Source organism: Giraffa tippelskirchi, chromosome 9, assembly GCF_054371585.1.
Source record: "Giraffa tippelskirchi isolate mGirTip1 chromosome 9, T2T-mGirTip1v1.2.pri, whole genome shotgun sequence".
NCBI lineage: Eukaryota > Metazoa > Chordata > Mammalia > Artiodactyla > Giraffidae > Giraffa > Giraffa tippelskirchi.
The window spans coordinates 74,450,962-74,456,961 of NC_137283.1; the positions used below are offsets into that span (position 1 = coordinate 74,450,962).

At 48.2% G+C, this 6,000-nt stretch overlaps 1 protein-coding gene across 2 annotated transcripts in view; it reads right to left on the reverse strand.

Annotated features, from left to right (window-relative positions):
- COL19A1 (collagen type XIX alpha 1 chain) overlaps nt 1–4,423 on the reverse strand; it is a 441,848-nt gene extending 437,425 nt beyond the window's left edge. The window contains exon 1 of one of the 2 annotated variants that reach the window (XM_081529388.1): nt 4,165–4,423. The gene's annotated coding sequence lies outside the window, so the exon portion shown is untranslated. The remainder of the gene's footprint in view (nt 1–4,164) is intronic. The other variant, XM_081529391.1, reaches the window with a different exon arrangement.
- Between the last annotated feature and the right edge of the window lie 1,577 nt (nt 4,424–6,000).

The window sequence follows — 6,000 nt, forward strand, 5'->3', positions numbered from 1 at the left end:
TGTGACAGGCTTCAGGAATCTCCTCTCCTCCAGGCCTTTTCCCCGGAGCCCCATCACCCTACTGCCCAAGACTTCTATTTCTAAAGCAAAGACCTGGCTTTTGTGCTCCGCCATCTGAAAGTCTGCTAGGGCTTTCCACGCCTACTCCTCAGGGAGGCAGGCGCTCAAGGCTGTGTTACAGCTGGGCCTCAGCTCATCCGACCGGGCTCATGTCCTGCTACTTCCTTCCAACACACTGTTCTGTCAAACTATTCCCAGTTCCCAAAATGTCCCGGGCTTCCGCGCATGCTGGAGTGTTCTTCCAACTCTTTCTCCACCTACTCTGCCCTCCACTTGTATTTCTCGCTCTACGTCCTCTCTGAAGTCTGCAAGTCCCACGCTGGAGTTCATACCTTGCGATCCACCAGCACTCGGGACCCAGCCCCGATTCAGCTTGGGCTACACTCCTTTGTGGTAACTTGTGGGCATTCTGTCTCCTCTCTGTACTGAATATCTTGAAGAAAACAGATTGCTTCTGATGTCTGCATTTTGTTTCAACTTGGCATTTAATAGATCCTCGTTTGATCAGTGTGTAGGATGAATATAGTCTGAGGCAATCCATGTGGGCTAAAACTAAAACTAAACAAATGCAAGGTTGAAATGAAGTAATAAATATATCCAGATAGGGATTTAACAATTATAGCAGTAAATGGATAAAGTGAAGAGTTACAGAAAAGTGAAGGAAAAACCACTAAAAAGAAGGCTCAGTGAACATAATTTCAGTTATAAATCAGTGAGATTTTATAATTTCAGTGAGACAAAAAAATACTTCAAACTTGTCTTCCTTTACTAAAAACGTACTCCCTGGTTCTTAATGTTCATATTTCTTAAAGCTGATCAACTCTATCACATTTTTTCAAAGTTCTGTGATTTCTCCTGTCACTTTAAAACTAGTGCCAAATTCCCAGGGGATCTCCAGGCCTAGGTTCCCCCTCAGCAGGTTTAAGCATGTCTCTCCACCCTCAACAACTGTTTCTTTTATTGACTCACTTCTCTGAATGACAGTTGTCACCATCAACTTTCTAGATACTAGTCTCAATTTTACTGTCATGACTGATCTGGATTTGGTCAGATTTTAATTCTCTACCTCTGTTTGAAACAGGTATTTGTATATCAGTGACCCAATGCCACTTCAAATTTTAAATAAATATATTAACGTCTGGGGGAGCTTTCCAGGTGGTACAGTGGTGAAGAATCCACCTGTCAATGCAGGAGATGCAAGAAATAGGGGTTGGATCCCTGGTTGGCGAAGATCCCCTGGAGTAGGAAATGGGAACCCACTCCAGTATTCCTTTTTTTTTTTTTTTTTCACTCCAGTATTCTTGTCAGGAGAGTTCCACAGACACGAGAGCCTGGGGGGCTACAATCCATAGGGTCGCAAAGAGTCAGACATGACTAGCAGCTGAGCACATGATGGTTTTGCCTAGTCTATCAACTTTTCTTGACGCTTCCATTTGGAAGCCTCTACCAGCTTTCTGATCAACTACTCTCACATCTCAAGATCATCTTTGATTTCTCCCAGAGAGAGATCAGAGGAGCTTTGGGCCTCCCGAGGCTTGCATGGATAAGGCAGGCCTGTTGTTCCACTCCTTTCTTTTTTTTAGTATCACTCTTGCATCTGCCATCTTTGTATCATTTCCAAATGCAGTGTGCAGCTTCCTCACCTGGTTATCTCACTCACGGCCTGCAGAGTCACACCCTGTGAGCCTCTGGCCTCTCAGCCCTCCCTCTGGTCTCTCCTGGGCAGGGGCTCTCTGCGCTCCTCATCTCAGGTTTCAGTCCAGCTTGGATTCTCCATCTTACCAGGCAGATGACGGCTGGCCCCGACCTCTGAGCCTCCGCGCATGCCTTTGCTTCTGACTGGAATGTCCTCTGCTCTATTCCGCTAGGCCTCCTTATTCTCTGCTGCTTCAACATATACTCCGCAATGGGCCCACCCCACATCTTTTTTCCAGCCTCCTCTTCAGGTTCTATATCAGCATCTTGCTAGTTCTATTTAGTTTCTACTCCTGCTAATTTTTCATTCTTCACTTGAATTTGTACTTATGATCCCAACTGGCCATACAACCACGGTTTCTATCTGCGTATCTTCTTCTGCCTTTTAAACAGCCACTCTGTGTACCCCTCAGGCCGTTCTGTCTGCTGGGAAAATAAATGAACTAAAATTGCAGCAAGAAAAATTAAACTGAAGGACCTGAAAGTAGATGGGAATTTTCCATTTCTGAATAGCAGGGGCTTCCATCTGGCTTAGGTGGTTTCCTTCCACGATGATGATTCAGGCACAGAGATAATGTCCCAGCTGTGAGAGTAATCACACTGGGTTTTCTGTCACCTTTTTGCTCTTTCTCTGACCTTTTCTTACCAGGTTCAGGCTCGCTGCCCTGCTCCATGGTCCACCTTCTCCCTCCTTTCTCAGGAGACCCCACATAGATTCCTGGCCACTTTTCACAGAAGCACCTACCGGTTACTTTGTCCATTTTCTATCCCCCCAGGGAAAGAATGAACTTTCCACCCCTGAGAATCACTGTCCTCTTTCCCACTCAGAAGAGAGATATTTCTCAGGAAGGGACTTTTAGGGGTGTTTCGCAGCATCTGAGGACCTAAACATCTCCCTTCCAGCTCTGCATGCACGTAGCAAAGATCTCTACTTAGGGAGAGTCCCACCGTTTTCTTCCTACGGACCAGAAGGAGATGCTGAAAGACTCACTCAGTTAAGAGATTATTTAAATCCCTTAAAGCATGACAGCGGCGCTCCTTTTGGGCAGAAGAACCAACTTCGGTCGGTCCCTGGTTTTTTTTTTTTTTTTTGGTAAGGATGGGTGGGAAGGGGGCTGATGAAGAGGGTCTATCTCCATTATTGGGCAGATTTAAAACCCTTTCCCGCGTACGAACCCTCCTCCCATCTGGTTTCTCCGCAACCTTGTCCTTCAGGCCAAAGAGGAACCCAGGTAGTCTTGGGATGGGAGTGGCGGGGGAAGGGCGGGGGAGTGTGAGCGGGGATGGAGGCACCGCAACATTTTCCTTTAAGCTCCAGTTTCCAGCCTCAGAGGACTCGCCGGTGCCATCCCAGGATGGCGCCCTTAACACTCCAGGCATCTGCAGGATGCGAGGTCCCCCGCAGCCCGCTGTCCCCTGCGGCTGGCGGCCGCTGGGTTCCGGAACCCGGCTCCTCGCACCCTCCCGCGGCCCGCGTCTCGGTGCCTCCGGGGCTGCCGCATCCCGGGCCCGTCCCCGCGCCTGTCGGCCCCCGCCCCACCCTCTCCGTAACCCTCTCGGGGCAGCCTTCGCTTCCACGCCGCGCGCTCCGGACGAGCAGGGCAGACCGCGGCCACGGCCGGCTGGGTTCCGGGCCAACAAACTTCTCTCGGACTCCGCAGCGCGCGGGCGGCGGGCCGGAGCCGCGGGCTGCGGAACCATTGGGGCGCAAGGCCGGCGCTCCGGGACGAGCGGGCCCGGGGAGCCTAGCTCCGGGACCGCCCCCCCGGCCGCGCCGCAGCCCCAAGAGCCGCGCTCGGAGAAGCAGCCGCAGGGCAGGACCGGTAACCGCGCGGGGAGCCGGCGCCGCAGCCCCGCGTCCCCCAGTGTACGCCCCTTCACTGTCTCCTCGCTTTCTAGGCTGGGGACGTCTCTAGATAGAGATCAAAAAAATAAGCGCTAACGGCACGGATTTCTTTTGAGTGGATTTGTTTTCTGCGTTTCTCCCCGGAGATTTTTGTGGGCTTTTTGTTTTTTTTTTCCTTCTGTATTCGGTGTCCTGACCGCATCAGCAGGGCTCTCAGTTCTGCTCCACAGACACACAGAACCGGCAGAAGCACCTAGAACTAAAGTATAAAGCCCGCAGCCTGCATGGTGGGCACCCACGAACACGACCCACCAGCATCTACGCAGCGCGCTCAGGCGGCCCAATCGTGCACACAGGGCGGCCTCCCGGGGTGCAACTACCTACGGGAATGCGAAATGGCAGGTGTGCGTTCTGGAGGCATCCAGACCCACCGACGAGCGGAGCCTCGTTTTCAGATTTTCTGGGGAAACGGGTGCAGGCGGAGACGCAGAACCGCGAGCGAGGCCGAGGAGCGTGCGCGCGGGGGAGCGGGCGGGCGCGGGGTCGCGGCGCCGCGCACTTACCTTGGCCGCGTGGGGGGCTCGCGGGCCGGCAGGCGGGCGGTGCGCGCGGCTGAGCACCGCGGCACGGAGCACCCTGCGAGTGGGGCCGGGGCGCGCGCCGCTGCCCTTATTAGTCTCTCCCCGGGTGACCCTCCCACTCGGCGAGGACGAGGACTCCGCGAGACGGGACTCCGCCAACTCGGGCCCGGGTTTTCCTTAATTACAGCTACGTCGCCCCAGAGCCTTGCAGGTTTCCGCTTTATCCGCTGTTTCCCATCACACGGAGACGGCGGCTTGTGATTGTGAAGTGTCATCCAAGTATGGTATGCGGCGGACATTCGAAGGTAGATAACTGGCTTTTTAACAGATGGGCTGTGAAGGGACATCATTTCTGTTTCATTTTGGGCTGTTATATCAGTTTAGATAAAGTTAATCAAGAGAGACTGTTCCGATCATGCTTGGATGTACAGAGTTGTGTGGTTTTGTCTCAGACTCCACAGAAGTATTTTGTGATTTTAAATATTATATCTTTCTATGGATCGGCGCTACAAATCCTGGACTCTTTGGGGCCCCTTATAACATGTGAAGGTGACATTTTTTAGCATATTCTGTGTAGGGGCATGTATGTAGAGTATATATAGTAGGTATACCTATGTATTGTATATACATATATGTGTATTTGAAAGAAAGTTAAACCACTATCGAATTCAGTAAAGTCAGGCATTAGAAAACATATAAATTGGTTTAATGTTCAGTATTGCGGCAGTTGACAAAATAGAATAAATTGTAGTATTGATCCATAATGGTGAAAATCGTTAAAGTTAAAAGTTATTTTAAAACCATAGCAATAGGCTTTGTAAATGTCTGGGTGCACCAGTCAGGAAATAAAATCAGGCTGGGAAAAAAAAATTAAATGTTAAAAAAAATTTTAGAAGATGGCTCGTTTCCATTTCATTGAAGTGAAACTATGAAGAGTCAACTAGTAGTTTTTAAACCTATCTCTCATCCTGATCAAAACCCCTGCTGCAGAGTTTAGTCTTGTGTCCCTAATGATGCAAACCATGTTTATATGTCAGAACTTAAAAGCTCCTGATGTTTTGCTTTCCTGTGATTTTCATCACTGGTTTCTGGTTCACTGTGGAAAGAGGCCAAGGAGGGAGGTCTTGAATCACATTACTCAGATGGCCATCCGAAAACGCAGGATTCCCAGACCTGCTCTAGGCTTGTGGTGACCTGTCTCTCATTTCTTAAATACTATTACCCCTCTTTGACTATTTTTTTCTCTCAAAGCAATTGTCCTTTACCTTTTAATAGAAACAAAAGCATCCAGGTTTTATTTCTCCCATAGACTATTAATTTACATTTACATTTAATTAGTACTATTTTTAAAATAAGGCTTTAAGACTACCTAACAAGAAGCTTGAAATTTTGCCTCTAATTTGTTCTTTAATACAAGTAAATCATCTTCATGTTAGCATTATTTTCATAAATATTTTAATAATGTCACAACTTTTAAGAGGTTTTAGAACTAGCCAGACAAACTTACATTTTTGTTTCTAACTTGGATTTCTCATTTTTCTACTCAAAGTATTGAACTAAGTAAGAGTTTGGAAGAAAGTGAAAAATAGATACAATTAAAAATGATTATCTGTTGCTTTCTTTGTCCCTAGATATGCTAGCATCCCCAGGTCAATAAATCCTCCTGGGTTTTGTTTTGTTTTGTTTTGTTTTTTTCAGGCAAGTGTTTGACTCTGAGCTGGATTTTGTGATCACAAACTATCATATCCCTAGCTTTAGGTCCTTCATCCAGTTCTTTTCACTGAATTTTAAAGTGACTTCAAGTCAAAAGATCCCTTA